This window comes from Aphis gossypii, chromosome X, assembly GCF_020184175.1.
Source record: "Aphis gossypii isolate Hap1 chromosome X, ASM2018417v2, whole genome shotgun sequence".
In the NCBI taxonomy this organism is placed as follows: domain Eukaryota; kingdom Metazoa; phylum Arthropoda; class Insecta; order Hemiptera; family Aphididae; genus Aphis; species Aphis gossypii.
The window spans coordinates 13,895,807-13,914,506 of record NC_065533.1 but is presented as its reverse complement, the minus strand read 5'-3'; the positions used below and the strand labels follow the sequence as shown (position 1 = coordinate 13,914,506).

The 18,700-nt window shown below is 32.7% G+C and overlaps 1 long non-coding RNA gene across 2 annotated transcripts in view; it reads right to left on the bottom strand.

The window, feature by feature from the left end:
* The window catches only part of LOC114120551 (uncharacterized), a 65,087-nt gene that overhangs the window by 32,957 nt on the left and 13,430 nt on the right, over positions 1–18,700 (bottom strand). For both annotated transcript variants that reach the window (XR_007605924.1, XR_007605925.1), the window contains exon 2: positions 7,741–7,864. This is a non-coding gene — a long non-coding RNA (uncharacterized LOC114120551). The remainder of the gene's footprint in view (positions 1–7,740; positions 7,865–18,700) is intronic.

Genomic DNA, 18,700 nt, shown 5'->3' with positions numbered 1-18,700 from the left:
AAGCATTTTTCTCTTTAACTACGTCACTATAATATTATTATATTGAAGCCGTCTCGTCCCGCAGACGGACCAAAACAAGCGATTTTCTTCTACACACGATTTCTAAATGCCGACGACGGTGGATTTACCACCTACAGACTACAAACAAGATGTTTATAATAAAATTGTTATTATATTTTTAAAGCAGTGAAAACACGGGACGCTCTGCGCGCAGGATACCGATTGTCCTTGCCTTTTGAACACCGTACCGCACTTAAATGATCATATATAGTAATATACAGCACACGATAATATTATACATATATCTATTACAATACCAGACTCCCGAGTGACCATTATATTATTATATTCGTGTACATCGTCGTCTAGACTCATTTCGGGGTAGACAGATTAACGTCCGGCTCTTGCCGCAGACCCGTGTCATCTCGAAAATAGGTATTATTATATTATAAAATAATATAATAAATCATTATTGTCGATACCTGCAGTGCGGACAGGAAAGTGCGATTGTCATGATGTGTACCGTACGCATCCGTCGTGCGTTACAGTTATTTACAACTGTTTGCCGTTTTTTCCTTCGATATAATAATATAATAGTAATACATATATTAAACGCGTTCGCCGTTCAACAACAACAATACACATAATACGCATATGCCACCATCTTGTACGCCGACGACCGAAACCGAGAAAATAATTCATTCAACGTGTGTCAACCCGGGGGCTGCAAAACCGTAGGCGTATTATTGCCCTAGGTGTCGGCGTATTGTGTTAACTTGTCGTCGTCGTCGTCCGAAATCGATAAGACGTTTTTCAGACATTAATAATTCATTGTCATTGAATTTTATTTTTTTCTCCTTCGTTCGGCGGCATATTCGGCTAGTCCAAAACGATCAAACGCGCGTACAGCAGAGAGGCATTTAAAATAAATATAGTAGCATATTATAACACCGACTCTTTCGTCCCCCGACAAACGTTGCCGACCGTATCCAATCATGGATCCGACGATAATAATTTTTTTTATATCGGTTTTCTATAAGCGGTGTGAATCAATACGGTATTTTTGATGCGGAGTTAGAACGAGCAAGAACAAACACATTTAAATAAAACAAATCGGATAACGGAAATAAATTATTATTTTCACTCGGTACAAAAGTATAAAACATATAGCATAATAATATGTAATATTATGTAATTACCAATTACTAATTATTTATTATCGTCACACGTCATATACATTAAAATCTACGTAAATCCGAAGGAAACTACACTTTTTTGTATCTAGATTCATAAAATAAAAAAAATTGACTAGTTTTGTAATTTGCGCCAAAATATTTACATAATTTTCACTATCCCGGGTAGTAAAAATATGGCACGTTTCGATAGTAGTAACTTAACCTAATAAGGACTAAGGTTACTATATAATGGTAATTAATTTTTCTATAAGTAATTTAGTATGATTTGAATTAATTCATAGTGAAAACATCTAATTTTTTTTTTCGTGGGGTGAGGGGTCTATATAATTTTGAAAAATTGGCACTTAATAATAGGTACCTATTTAATATACGAAAAATGGACATAAATCAATATTTTGATCATTGATGGCCAACTGGAAATTCAATGTTATTTCAATTATTTTCAATTTTTTATGTTATTTCAATGTATTCATGTTTGCAATACTTACTAAAAAGTAATTAAGGCCCAGGTATATTACCGAAGTCGGAAGAAAATAGATATGTAAAATGTATTTAAAAAACCAGGACTCAATAATAATAGTTATTATTGGTTTCATGAACATATAAACAATGAATACTTACAAAGTATGTAACTTATGTTTATAGTAGGTAGTGAGTTAGTAGTTGTACCGAGTAATATAAAGTTCTGTAATCTTTTATGTGTTGAGGTCTAATGTGTTCAGTGAACTGTTGTTCATATACGCTGTGTACTGTGTATTGGCAATAGGCCTTAAAGTTAGATAATACTTAATTGTATGTGAATATATAATTGTATTGGTCATCAGTTAATCGTATCGTATACATTCGTATCACGTAACATAGTAAGTTGTTACAACAGTACCGATTAGGTAGGTATTTAAGTCATAAATTATTGTTATTAAATTTTGAGTCAACACGCCAACTTACTGTAAAACGGTGTAAATAAGTTCACGGTATAAATTATATAAAATTAATTTAAATATTTGGAAAATTGTATTTTGTATAGTAAAATATAATAATATATCAAATCTCTACAAATAATATTTGTAAATTAGATATAACAAATTAAGTAACATCACTTTTTCGTTTAAGGAGGTTTTAAGCGAGTAGATTTTTTAGACCAATAACCTGACAAAAAATAAACATACCAATTTTGTCAACATTTTTGAATTTAAAATATTCATTAAAAAAGTACGCGTTATAGTTTTCGGTAAATTTCAATGTATTGAAAAATGATATCAAATAATATTTAAATAGTTATTAATAAAAAACCATTTCTTTGACTTATCTAACATTTTCACTAGCGATATTTTGCTTTAGATTATGAAATTAATAATGTAAGAAACAAAACAATATTTAAAGATAGAAATTTGACCAAAACATTAAATTCAAAAACTTGTCTCTATACATAGCTTTAAAATATGTTCTAATAACTAAAAATACAATAAAACGTTTTATAGATTTCGGTTATACGTTATAGAAAAACATTAAAATAAAATCTAAATCAATTCTAAATGATGAATTTTGAACTTATTATATAGTTGAATAGCACTATTTATTTGATTATTTTGATTATAAGTATTAAGTACTAATATTTTTTAGTGACATGTTTTTGATACAAGTATATGGGTTATAGTTATTTCCTATTCGGCAGCAACATTGAACTCCAAAAAAAAAAAAACAAACACATTGATAGTGGAATCAGCAGAACTATTATTTACCCAGAAAGCTAGAAACAAGCAATGACTATGATATCTGACACAATAAAGGAATCAAGATGGCAATAGAAAAACAAGCGATGATAAAAAATTCGGCGTAAATATTGCTATAACCCACTTATACTAGTGAACACAACAATGCTTGTAAACATACGGACGCACACAACGCATGCACATTTTTTATTTTTGAGTTTTGAATTTTTAAAACTTTTGAAATTGGAATTACTGTACTAAGTATATAATATTATACAATATTATACTTCTTCAACAGACATAATAGCTATGTAGACTTTCAACTATGTAGTAAACTTTAAAAAAGAAACAGCATTTTTTTTGTGAATGAACATTTTCAATATTTTGATTATAAAATTAATAATAAATATATGAAAAATAATAATTTCAAAGTATAAAAATGTCATTCTTGTTTTTCGATGAACGAAACGAACTTTTGTATGGAAATCAATGTTAAAGAAAATTAAATAAAAATAAAATGACTAATAGTCTAGTATATAAGTTAACGGTGTTAACTTAATATTTGTCTATATATTAATTGTTTGTTAATTATTAACTTATAATAAATCAACGAACATTGGCCAAACATTATCAACTAGAGTACTTAAATTTTTTTGTTAAATCCACCAACGTTTATAAATACGGCACACTATCTTGTACTTGTAGTCTATTTTTCACCGGAGCTTGCGCAGAGAATAGTCGGTTATATAGAAAATTTATCGTCGAATCATTTAATCATTTTTGTGGTTATTGCACCGCGGTTGATATCGATTTTTATATTTTTCTCTTCCTTGCCGTTTTATTGGTCTCGTGTAACTACTGTATTATATACATATAAAAAATAAATATAGGTATCTAACCTACATGTATACGTACATGCATCAACGTAATATTTTCATACGTTATTCGAGTTTTATTACCGGAAAGAATCTCTTCCGTGAAACATTAATCTGGTATCTCTTTCGGGATATGCGCCCTACATAAATATAGATGGAAAAATATAAAATACTAATAGAGGAGACAGAGCAGAGATGGAAAAAGAAAAAAACAAATAATAATAATAATAATACCGCAGCGGCGTTTTTATTGCCGTCCGTCGGCAATATTTTCCCCGTATAAATATATATTATATCCTTCGGTGTGTACTTTATTTCAAGACCGTTATTTTCTATTAAATAATAATAATAATAATGTTATTGTATATATATATGTATATATATATATATAAATATATATAAATACATTTATACTCAAAGAATTTGTCTAGGGAGGGCGGATTATTCGGTGGGTAGTCAGGAGTAGTATAGGTATTACTACCACGGGTGAAGCGAGTGTGGATGAAGTGAAAATATTATAATATGATGGGTTAGCGAACGATTATTGTCGCCAAGTCCACGTACATTCGTTTATAATATTATATTTATATTATACGGTTAATTAATGAGTATATTATTCATATTATCTAGATCTAAGACAATTCTCCACGGACATTAAATATTTGCTTATAATATTAATAAAAGTTAAAAAAAAAATAAATAAATATTTGTTCGTATATTTCATCATATTCATTATAATTTTCAAAAGGTAATCAATAATCACCAGTAGCGAAATATAATTATATTATTGTATGCTTTTCAAATACAAAATATAGTCTTTGCTGTCATATTGTTGTATTATATTTGAGATGCGTCTATTTAGATCGAAATTTTTTTTTAATTTTTTGTGTTAATTTTTTCCCTCAGTTTACTGATAATAAAAATAACCATGGCCAGATTGAAATTTCAAAATTAAGTCTCCAAGGTGAATTGAAAGTTATTTGAATTGGACATACACAATTTTTCAACGTCGGAAAAATGTCCATATACTGGCGATATCGTTCACAACGAAACGACACCGGCTATCTATCCCATTTCGCTATCCCCTAATCGATGTATAATTATGATATGGGTTTTGTCGTATAAGCTGGTAAACTAATAGTAAACAATTTTAACTATGTTCAGAACAATGTTTCTACACACTATATCCAAAACAAATTTTGAACAAGTTTTATTGTGATTGGCTATACGAACAAAATTTATTCCGTGATAATGTTCCGAACATATTTTATGAAATTGTTTCAATGATAACATTTGTTCAAAACATTGCATCAAACAATGTTTTCGAAATGCAAATTGTTAGCATGAAAATAATAATATTAATATGCGCATGCAAAACCAACTCAAAACCTATAAAAATTATTTAAATACCAATAATTACAATATTTTTTACCACTACTTACTTCTCAGAAATAACTACAACTTGACTGGGATACATCGGTACGTATTTCATATCATTAGTTGCAGATGAGAAACGAAAATTAGTTTTCTTGGTACATTTCAAAGACTTATCATCATATTATTTGCAAAAACACAAGAGTATGGACGTCTGTAGTACAAGAAAGTCAAGGAGAAAGACTTCTCTTAGATTTTTTTTTATAATATTATAGTTTTTATTGTTTTAAGTTTCAGGTCAATAATCATAACAACAGTTCATGACTTATAACATTTGGTTTATTTTTGATTGAATAAAATCTAGCTGTACATAAATTATACTACGTGAGATTTTCAGTTTTTTTTATATTGGTTTTTTCTATTTTTACTGATTTTTTAAAATCGTATTTGCATTTTTCTACCTATATTGAGGTAATGCAGTGAAAATCACTGAAAAAACCCTAGTGTTTGTATCCATAATTTGTTCTATATGTATGTAATTATAATACTGCAGGATGCAAGAAAAAACATAAAGCCATAACTGATTCTCAGTATACCGGTGCTTTCGAGCAGTAGATGTGATCAACTCGATAACGTATAATTAGTAATTACTAATAATTGGTCGCTTCTCTGTCGTCCTGTCAGTCTGTTCGTTGTGTTACAAAGTTATTTATATAATTATATTCCTATATTAATTTATCTAATAAATATAAAATAGTCACTTCTATGCGTGACAGTAATGAGCCCGAGTGAATTTCGTGGTACCTGTAAATTATTTTTTAAAAAGCTGTAATATTAAAATTTAAAAATGACCACGACCCACCCCTTGAAAAATTCTTGCAAACACCCTCTTTGATTAACAGGACGACATTACGCGTGGTTAACGTCTCAGATGTTATAGGTTAATCACCAACTCTACCAGCGACAATATTGTTAGAAAAAATAATAGTCATTATGCTTAGCCGATAAAACTGCGTTGACCACGTTCGAGAGAGACGTGTTTAATAAACGCGAATAACAAAAAAAAAAAATATAAATTCGAGGAGCACCGAAACGAGAGTCGTATAGATGCCATCAATACGCTCGTAACATGATAATAATATTAATGACGATGATATGTATTTTCATTGGTCGATCGGAATATATTATAATAAAACAAGAGATGAGAAACTGCGCTGGCAGTTTGGCGTGCCCGCGAACGTCTCGCGAATCGGTCGCCCGCCCACATCGTCTGCACCCCTTTCACGCTACAGCCTCCACTGCGGCTATACGCTGTACACGCGTATATACATATATCTATGTATAATACGTTATAATTAATAATATTACTCGAAACTAAAGTTATTCCGTTCAAAAGTCGCCCCGTAAAATAGCGCCGGCACCGCCGAACGCCGGGCGATTAATTTAACTCGACTGCGCGCATATATATGTATATACATAATAATATATATATATCCTCCCGACCGGGGCGGTTGTCGTGGAGAGGCGGAAAAGGGGTCTTAAAACGCCGAAACTTTACTCTAAACGACCGCCGCCGCCGCCGCCGCCACTATATACCGGCCATTATATTATAACCCTCTCCTCTTCCGTCGTCTTCTCCTACCACCCGCCCCTCTTCCCCCGCCACCGTTTAATATTATTCGTGCTCGGCGTGTGCGTTCTTATGTAATGACGTTTGTTGTATATATTCGCAGCGGTGCGGCGGCGGCGGCGGCGGCGGATGCTGCTGCGCTCCGGTCGAAGAGCGCAGATGTGTGGGCGAGAGGGTGTTGCGCGGCACGAATAATTACCCAGTAATTCATTCGGGTAATTAAAATAACCAGCATCAATACGGTATGGCTGCTGCCGCTGTTGTTGCTGTGCTGCTTCTGCTGTTCCCGAGGAGAGAGATGAGGTGTTTTCGCGTATCATAATTTATATATATACGTGTATAGAAATAATACATTATTATGCAGTGGGTAGTATAATATACGTAAATACGTGTGCGGGTAACGACCGTAATTTATTCACTGGATCGAGTTATTTATAAACGGTTTTTCGTATTATCGGCGGTGGTTCGCGTTTAATAATATATATATATATATATATATACATATACGCACTTTCCTCTCCGCTCCGCACATTTATAACACATTTATACGGCCTTATAGGATACTCGGACCCGAGTTATAAAATTCAACGCGTTTTTCTGCACCTCGCCTATCGTGTTACCGCACAGTCTTAGGTATGTTATTATATGTAGCTAGAGTACCCCTCGCGGGAGACGATCGAGCCGATGAACATAATATACCACATATAATGCATATTATGTATACTCGCCTATATTTTATTAAATACCTCGCACATCATATATAGTGCATATCCTACACATAGTGTTTGCGTTATAATGATTTCCATCGTGTCGTTTGACAGTGAATAAAATTATATAAGTTCGTTTTAAAAAAAGAAATTATTGAGACGAGATGAAAAAAAGAAATTTTTCAGAAATTGGTTGTAGACGAGTTAAACAGTTAATCGAAAATCGTATTAAGTTTCATTTGTACGTACCTTACTCGATCGTTCTATAGGTGCTGTTCTAGAAGTATAAGAACTCCATAAATCGTTTTAAAATAACGTCATTTTCTGGAGACACAGTGCTTCCTTATCCAACGTACGTATCCACCAGCGGTTTCTGTAAATGAAAATATATACAAATAAATAATTTTATAAAAAATATATATATTTCACACTAAAATGCTACATAGGCACCACTCGGCAGACGCTTTTTATTCGAAATAGTATTATCTTGTACATCGTCTTTTAAAAGTTTTATATGATATTTCCACAGTGTTATATCGTATCAATAGTGTACTGTATGTGTGCCTGCAGACCGCGACGAGAAGTCCCATACGATTATCGATTAGCAACGTTCAAACTAATTAGGCGCCCTATATAATATTATAGAAACGCGATCCCCTCTATTGCGACTCGTCTCGCCTGTGCGGCACGACGTCGAACAGCGTGAATCACGCGCGACGTTATGCCGGATGTATCGGGGGAAAAGAAAACAGAAAAAATTAGCCTCGGTACGGCCGCCTTTTCTATTAGTGACCCAGCCAAACATCGATTTCCTCTCGACCGTTCGATATAGGGACTGTCTTACATCATATAGCTTTTCATTGAATAAATCGTCGCGGTATACCTTTAATCGGTTTAAAAAAAAAACAAAATTTAAACGTACATGTATTTATATTTATTATATATGAGAAACCGGACGGGATACGCATCAGACCGGTTGTCTCGTTTCTCGATCGCTTTGGAGCACAATAATATAGTGTCGTGCGTGCATTATAATATTACATGCAGTGTGTATGTGATGTGCGGAGGAAATTTCATAGTGGAAGGGGGTTGAAAATAAATAAGTGCATAGCTATAGACACTTGATCGGGTTTAAAAGATTAAATTAGTTACCTCCCTACCTACTAATATAATAGAATACTGATGTACATTTTTGAATACAAATACTGGACATTAAATTAAATATATAAAACTTTTATTTGCATTTCATCAAGTCTATTAAACGCACACTACATTTTTTATTACTTTATTCCTCTACAGACAAAAAGAAATTCGATTTTTTTTCTTAAAATTATAAAATGGTACTTCAGATTATGGTAGTATTCAAACTATACACGAGTGTAAATGATTACAAAAACACTGAGTGTATCCCATATGTTGTATGTTTGGACAACCATCATCTAAACAAATAGAAAAAAATTATGCGGATTTATAAATTATTGATTATCTATTAACAAAGCACAAAAATCGTTAGAGATCGTGGAGGCTAGTGACTAGAGATAGACACACAAGATTAATAATCTCGCATTAACGTTGTATTAATAGATGGTTGCCTGTTGGTAACGAATGTAACATTAACTGTTATATTAGGCTTAGGGTTCTATAAAGCAGAAACCATAATTACATAAGGTATATAGAGGTATTGTCCTGTTACCAAAATAAATGGTATAATGACAACGTTAACAGATCTATGAGGTATGTACGATAATTTTTTATGATGTTTAAATTTTTAAAATATTACGATATAAAATACTCGTAACTCTACAAAATATTTTAAAAACCAATTTAAAATTTTTATATTGTTACTTCTGTAATAGTATAATGTGGTTATAGATGTTCAACATATTTTATTGAAGATGCGGATAATCTTATTATATATTAGATAAGCGTCAAGTGTATTAATACCTGACGGCTAAAGCTACTAATTACATTAGAGGAGGCTCGAAAAATAGCGTTCGGCATAAAGTTTAAAAAAAATCGAATTATTCAAACTCTAACCCCTACCGTTGATAGCGTTTTTGAATTATGAACAAGATAGTTCGGTAACATAATATAAAGTCATTAATCGCTCGGCTATATAAAAAAAAAGTATCATCATACCAATAAAACTAAACGAAAAAAAATAACATTAACAAATATTAAAAATGTATAAACGTGTGTATTTACAGTAAGAACTTTGTCGCAATTTAAAAAAAAAAAAAATTTTATAACTAAAATAATATGCATAACATCGTATTTGAATTATCATATTATATTATGACGTTTCGAAATAATCGAAAATCGATCGTGTTGAAAACGGTCAAGTTTTATTTTAACGACGATGTCGTTACGTATCTCGATATAAATATATAGTTTTCGTGTATGTACTCTCGCGATTAGGTCTTTCCGTCTGCCACGATTTTCCCTATACCATTACCTATATATACAATATAATATGTGCAGTGTGCGTCTGCAGATGCAGCCCCGCGATGTTATGTGTACGTGTCGATTATTGCCACCGATAGACTAGCTGTGTCGAACGGGGGAGAGACGTCGACGGGCAATCATCATGATGTAGCTGTCCACCACCCACCACCTGTGTGTGTGTGTGTAAATAGCCGACCGGTACGTATATATAGGGATGGTTTTCGCAGCTTCACGAGGTCAGCTGCAACCGAGTAACAAAACGGAACTGCGTCCTACACCCTGTATATAATAGGTTTATATATAATACACGAGCTTGCGACTATATATATCTATACTTCGTAGAATACACGAAATAACGCGCCCCGTTCGTACGACGAGGACGACGATGATGATGATGATGATAATAATAATAATAATACGCACTCTGGTTATTAGTCCCGAGTTACACATTAACCGAGGGCACCGGCCGCGGCGATTCTCTCGTCCGTCGTCAAAAATAAAGACCGCCGAGCCGCGTCGGTAATCGCGGTCGTCGAAGGCGTGTATACGGTATATAACGTTCCTAACCTATACACGCACACACGCCGTTAACGCGTATATACATACATACGTATATCGTATATAGTTTGTACAGCATTTGTCGATTACCACACCGACTATATTTCCCTCGTCGGCGCAATGCAGTTTTACAAGAATCATTCCCATTATATTTGTACGCGTATGTATGTGTTGTGAGCGAGACAGAAGATTTGGCAGTTGGGGCAGTATACGCATATATACTACGTATATACGCAGTGAAAGTGTCTCGGCCGGCACTTTCGGGTCCCCGCGCTCACCATTGCATCGCGACCGTCGCCGTCGCACAGCAATAATACACACTAATAATAATAATACGTATAATAGCACATTACGCGAGAAAATCGAAACGATTACGTGTCCACCGCTGGTCGTCGTGTATTTCACTGCTCCTGCACCGCCGTCGATGTGCATTTATTTGTTCGAACCAATCAATGTTTTCTATATAATAGTCCACGCGAACCGGGAAAAAGTGTGTATGAAGCTTTTTCGTTTTCTTTTCAAATTTGATCAAATCGAAATCCACGACAACACTATTAATTATTCTACACATATACGTTATACATATATTACACGCGTTTGTTCGTTAGTCTTATACAATCGATACGAATGATAATCATATAGAAATACAGTACAAAACGCTGTACTTAATGTTTTGTAGTCGTTCCACGCCAAAGTTAACGAGACACGTGTACCTATATACAAATACAAAGTAAAAAAAAAAAAGAAAAATAGAAAGCCGACTATTTCACGAGACACAGAGTTTTTCCTGCAATGAGGCAAGTCTGTATAATACTAAATACGCATCGCATCCGACACCATTAATAATTGGAATGCAACTCATCTTTTCTTTGTAGTCAGATTATCAAATATATGTATAATATGTACGTAATATACGGCATAATGGACTTCCTAGCTACTCTGAAATTAGTTTTTTTTATGATTTTGGATTGTTGCCATATATTTTTTTTTTTCAAAAATTATTCATAGAGATACCCGCGTGTGTCGGGTGTCGTTCATAAATCATGTATATTATATAAAACGGAACGAAATCGACTAGCCACAATTCCACTTGGGACGGAAAGACCGTCGCGAAATTACGTTTTCCATCAAACAAAATCACTCTCTACGTATATATAATAATAATATACACGCCAGTCGGTCGACATACACTTTATAATGTCTATATACGCACTAGCGGTGTTTCGGGTAGGTATGTATCGTGTGTATATAATATACACTTGTGTGAGTGCGTGTATACAGAAACGGTCACGCGTGTATGGCGACGGAAAGCTTTTTGTGAAATATTTACAAGTACCTGCGGTAGAGGGTTTTTCTCTTTAGTTTTCTTCCTTTCTTTCTTTCGTTTTTTCGAGCGCCTCCCCTTCTCCCGCCGACCACGCCGATATTATTCAATTCGACCGCTGTATAAATGTACCACCGTGTACAAACGCCGTATCACTTGTACTCAGAACAACCACTTTCCTCACTCCCTACTCCGACGATCGCCCATGACGGAACGGACCGACCGACGGACACAAACGGAATGGTTAAAAAGTCGTTGGACCGTGTTACCCCACACTGAAGCAGACAACCGCGATCGTTGCAATATATATATTATGAAAGGAAATCTACTGTATATATATATTAGTATACTACATACACACATGCACGACCAACTCGCTATACAGTACTATATAGTGCCTCTTACGAGTATATGTATATGTATTATATATAATATATAAGAGAGAAGCGAACGGGTGTTTAGGTGGTCGTGACGACTTACTAGTAGTTCATATGAAACAAATTTTTACTCATTTCAACGACGGTCTAAACTTAAAAAAAAATTGAATGATTATTAACAATAACTATGTTATATATATAGAGTGTAGACATATATTATTGTATACGAAGCAATCCATTTAATTAATATTTATTTCAGGAAACACAAATGATTTTGAAAAAATTTCATTCGCATAATATTAAGTCATACAATTTTTTGATATTTTTAATAAATTACAGTAAATTTACAAATAATGTTTTTGAATAACTTTTATAATTTTATTTTTAAGCAAAAAGGAAGACTTTATCCATAATTTGAGAATGATATTTTAGATTGTTAGAGTACGTTACAAATTTTGAAAATTCGGGTAGAAATAAAAAAAAATTGAAAATTTAATAATTTAATTTTAAGCTGTTTTGGTTAACATAGGATGAGAGGTTGCATATAGTGTGTAATACACTGAATGCCTGAACCTAGCTTATTGATTTTATTCTCGATCGCTGGTAGACTTAATAATTTATTGCTACATAGGTATTATACTATTATGACGTATGACGTTCGTTTCTACTAAATATATATACGTATAATGTGTATGAATCACGCGTATAACCGAAACGCGTCGGTTCATACCACACAACACACACCTAAATTATACATACATCACACACACACACACACATATATATATATATATATATATATTTATAAGCAAGAAACACCCCCGCGATCATGATATCTCCCATGCACTCCAGTGACACATTGACCTCCATTCTATAACTGCACCCAGTGTGAGCAACCCGTCAAAAGCAGTGATCGACTGCGTTTTCATACTAAAGAAGAAATTGTAATATATTCGACCCTTAAAAGCTTTTGACACGAATCCATATTTTCTGATCTATTTTCATCAACTTTTCCTACCCAATTTACTAGAGTGCCTCTTAAAAGGTAAGTCTACCCAACCGAACTAGTCCTAAAATTCATTCGTTGGTTTAAATCCGTTGTATAAATTCTAACTAAATCAAATATAGATAATTGGTATGATTAAGCTGCAACCCTATCGTTTGGACGTTGGTGATTTTTATACGCAGCATCAATACATTTTGAAATTAAAACTTTGTTTTAAATTTAAATCTATATAGGTACCTATATTTCATTATAAACACAGTTCAGGTGATTATTTTAAAGGTACACAAACACTAAATTAAAAAGTTAAAAAATAAAAAATAGTTTAAAAAATTTAATTACTAAAATAGTGTAAAATAATATTTTTAAAAACGTTAATGCTTTTAAAAAAAATTACTAATTACGGTTAAATAAATCATTTTACAGCATTATTACTTTAAAGTTTAATTATTATTTATTGTTATACTCATTTATAAATAACAACGTACAAAAATTTTACGACTAAAATATTTACTATAATATATGTGTTTGTCTCTCAAATGTTATTTATTAAATACATTAATTTTCAAAGCATTTTACAGAAATGTAGTAGCATTTTTTTTCCGTTGGTCATCATCTTTAAAAAGTGGTCACATGTATAGTTTGTATAGATACATCGGTAACCAATTTCTTTCTTGTCTTGTCGAGTATTATGTAAAAAAATACAACAAAGAATACTCTTTAAGAAGCGGGGATACTAGAATGACGAAGAAAAAAACGTTGAAAGCTGTGTTTAAAGTTAAAATATATTTTAATATATTATTTACATTTTTATTTGCCTAGCTGAATGTTATATTTTTATCGAATTTTGCCGTGTATTTGTAATTTGTTAATTATTAGTTGCATACATTACGTACTGTTAATCGTATTTTACTATTTTAGATCACAGTTTTAGTGCACATCAATTTTAAATATTACCTATAAATATTTTTTATTTCTTTTAAAATAAAAACCAAACTGAAACGAAGAAATTAAAAATATAATAATAATAAAAGTCATAAAATGTAATCGGTGCACGTCAACAACAATATTGTACACATGAATGATTTTCGTGAGAAAAACAAATTCCAAACAGTGGATAAAGTACCTACTTAAAAATAATCTATAGAAATTGATACAATAACTATAGAAGCATCATTGAAATGTGATTAGGTATAGTGATTATATTATACATTTTAATTGATTTGGAAAAAATGCGTTTGTAGATATTTTTTTTTATAATCGTTTATATTATATGTATATAGGTTCACGACTACTATTAAAAAAAAAAAATACATTAACAGTTCGCTATAAAATAGAAGTATAACATATTTCTTTTGATCCTTTCAAATCCTTGGTCAAATTTAAGTTTTCCAGAGAAAAGAAAACGAGATGATTCATATAATATGATGAGCTACTTTAAAAGCCATACACATATATTATGTTAGGATTATAATAAGTGCGTCAATAATATCGGCTGTAAATATTTTACTTAGACTTCAGTCAAACGTATAAAAATGATGTGTTCATTCACGCAATATTATATTATATATATATATAATATAAGACTACGGAAAACAATGAAAATCTACTGGAGGGCTGTTCGTCGCTGACGTATGCTGGTCTCGAAAAGACAAAATGAAAAAAAATCCGATTTACCGACCTCCGTTTTTCGGTCGTCGATCTGTGTCCACACACACACACACCGTGTATAAACGTGCGGATGAAACGGACGACTCGTGCGCCGTTTCGCCACGGACATTATACGGTGAAAAGCGACGCCGTCTATTATACCTACATATATTATATTATAATCGTGTAATACATATAATATACCGACGATTTTGTCAAGTCCGGTTTTTTTCCTTTTCAATTCACACGCACACACATTCACATTTTTTTTAACGTTTATAATTCAATAATAACCTCTGCAATGCGTCGTCAACACACGCAAAGTGCGTATTAATCGGACGACGACGACTGCATTGGTCGGCGGAGGTAAATCGCGACCGAATCGCGATTATACACGGAACCGTCGCCGTATACACTATACATACGACCTATACAAACAACGTACCCCGTCTACACATTATATATATACAGGCACGCGTATTTGTGTGTCCGTGTCCGTACTTGTTTGTGTTCATGTGCTCTGCTGCAGAGTATATTATGTAGGTACCTGTGTTGGATTACACACGTTTACGCTTCTAAACGCGGTAGGCACCACTACCAGCCCTTGTCCCGGCAGCAGCGGTATACGTATTCTTGTTTACCGGAACGAATCCCCAAGTGCCCTCCCGCCACCGCCCCCGCAACCGGTGTATAGAGTACACACGCACACACGAGCGTCGCTGCGTGACTTTAAATTTCGTAGGTATTATAGCAGCAGTACCTATACCACTATTTTTGAATACGTATATTTTTTATACTCATATAATAATAATAATAATAATAATATGTAAGTATACGTTTAGTGCATAAGTACCTATATAATATAATATACTGTATACATAGTGTGTGTGTGTGTGTGTGGTGTGTGTGTGTGTGTGTGTGTGTGTGTGTGTGTGTGTGTGTGTGTGTATTTCTTGTAGAGACGCGATATGCGGATTACACGTCGCCGGCCGTCGGGTAATAGTTTTTTTTTTTTTTTATACGAATTTGTCACGCTGACCAAAACGCCGTCCGGATAGAGGTGTATTATATATATAAATATATATATAATATGTGTGTATAACTATAAAAAAGACTGATTTATATACTCGTGCACGCACACACTCGTACACGTATTATGTTTATTGTTTATTATAATTCGAGCGCCGCCGCGACGGCTTTGCAAACGTACGAGTTGAAAATATATATAATAATATACTATATATATGCGTAATTTATTGTATTATCGTTGGTGTGGCACGTGATAGCTGTGGCTAGCCGTTACATATTTATATTATAGTCTCGGCTGCAATAATTATTATCCCCTGCGACACGGTTTTAAACACGCCGTATAGGTACCTAAACCTAATTTTGTTTTGATTTTTAAGCGTTACGTCGGTTGATATAGGTTTTTGGACTGCAGCAGATATAATATAACTGTTATACTTAGGGTACTTGAGCTTCACGTGATGTGACTTTACCTAGTTTGCCTATATAGTCACCGCTAGAGGTGGGTTTATAAGAGATGGGGGCGTTAGTTTCCAGATTGTATTTGCTATACATGCACCCACACCGTGATCTAAGGAGCAAATTAAGGATTAACGTGTGCCCTAGGAAAGGAGGGTCGAAATTATTTTGCCACCCCATATAACTAGGAGTGTGTTTCTATACATACGTACTAGCTGTTGTTTAGGTGAAAAGAAACGTATTATAAGTAACTACTACAAGACTTGCACCGCTCGAAATATAACACTTCGCATACAATACTAATGTGTAGGTGTATTAAAAAAATATACAAATCACTAAGTATAGTGTAAATATTTACTCTGAACAATCAATGATATTAAATTGCTTTTATATATTTTTAAAAAATGTACAATGGTTTTTAACCCGGCCAGTATAAGATAATGTATTATAAAAAACTTCACAAAAAAATTCAATAATTTTTGGAATCTACGAATGTTGTAAATTGTAATAGCTGCTAAAAGAATAGATTAACTGCAGAAAATATAAGATTTTTTTAAATGCTTGGTTTTTCAAACCACAGTCTCAGGCCATGCCTTACCGCATGCCACCGTTTATAAAATATCACCATTTGCCACCGATACGTAGGTATATACTGCTACAGAGAACACGGACTCAGTCCGTAATTGTTTGTGTATCTACAGGCGCAGCAGCGAGTGAAAAAGGATATTTTGTTTCGTCCCACAGTTATAATAATATAATATATAATAAACTATTTTGTACGAAGAATATATTATTATACGCTGTACATAATATATATTAAATCGATGTATTTTATATATATGTATATAGTCGCGTCGCGTGCAATTCAATTAATTTTATTATATAAACTTCTCTTGTTGACTTTGTCGAGTACGGTTTTATTGCCGTATATAATATATACATATACAGTATACACGCTGAAAGCAAAAAGTTATACACGGAACAGCGAAACACCGCAATAATTCGATATGTAAGTCGAAGAAAAATAAATCCCGCAAACTCGGTTAAATGTATAATATATGGAATACGGATACTATACGTGTATACAATATGTATGGCGTTCGCGACGGTTTTCGACAATTTCTGCTGTTCTCCTCGACCGGTCCTGCGAGTTATAGCTGTGTATATGTAAGTGATGCAATACACGAGTTGGGCGAGCCACTGCTGCCGAAGGGGCGGGCAATGTCTATAAACATTCAAAATAATTGCGAGGACGACGCGATAAACTGATTGCGGCTGATACCTAGCAATTTTGCGATCTCTGCAATATATGTCAAATAATGGACGAGATTTTAAAAAGAAATGGATTTTTCGTTAACTATTATGAAGTGGACGGATATTGCAAACAATATATTGACCTCTTAGAAGTAGGTAGGTATAGGTACGAATTATATGTTCGATATAATATGATATAATATGTGCCTATTGTTGTGCACCTACTTTATACATGGATAACTAGATATATTATATAGTAGGTATTCTGCAAGCTATAGCTACGTGTTTGTATAGAGGGTAATATTCGAAAATAATTTATTTTAAAGTTTAATTTAAATGATTGAACAGCAAGAACACATTAACTGCAGTGTTGTATGAGACTGACTTACAGTTTAATCTAGAAATGTTGATACTATAGTCAGTAACTAATAAAAGTTTTAACTAAATTATTGTAATATTATAAACAATAATTTTATAAGCAATACATCTAATAATACACTGAAAACAAAATTTTGTTACGGGGAACAAAATATGGTAAATGTGACCATGAAAAGTGGTTTCCACAGGGACAACAATAATTTTAGTTACAATAATTAATAAAATGTTGTTTTAAAAACAGTATAATATTGTATGTATTGCAATTTTCTGGTAGTAACTACGATAAACCTATTACAAACCTATTTAGTAAGACTATACAGTATAATTTTTTCAGTCTAATAATATAATATGTTATTAATTAATAATTACGTTATTATAGTTCCTCTTAATAATACGATTTTATTTATTAGTTTTTAAATGTTTTCAATAAAAATACTAAGTTTTAATTTCGTCAATGATATTTCAAAACCTTAATTAATATGTTAGTGACTAAAATATAAAATCAGAATGAAAATAAATAAAATATAAATTCGATTACGCGTAGGTACGCCGCGCCATTAATCAGATCGGTATTGAAAATATTTAAATTTTAGGCTGATACCGACAGATTTTTACAGGTATAGTTAGTATAGTTTTTTTTTTTTGTAGATTTATATTGATCATTCCATTTTAATACATCCATTATTCCATTATATTCATTTACTCGATGATGAGGTATACTCGAATAAATTGAAT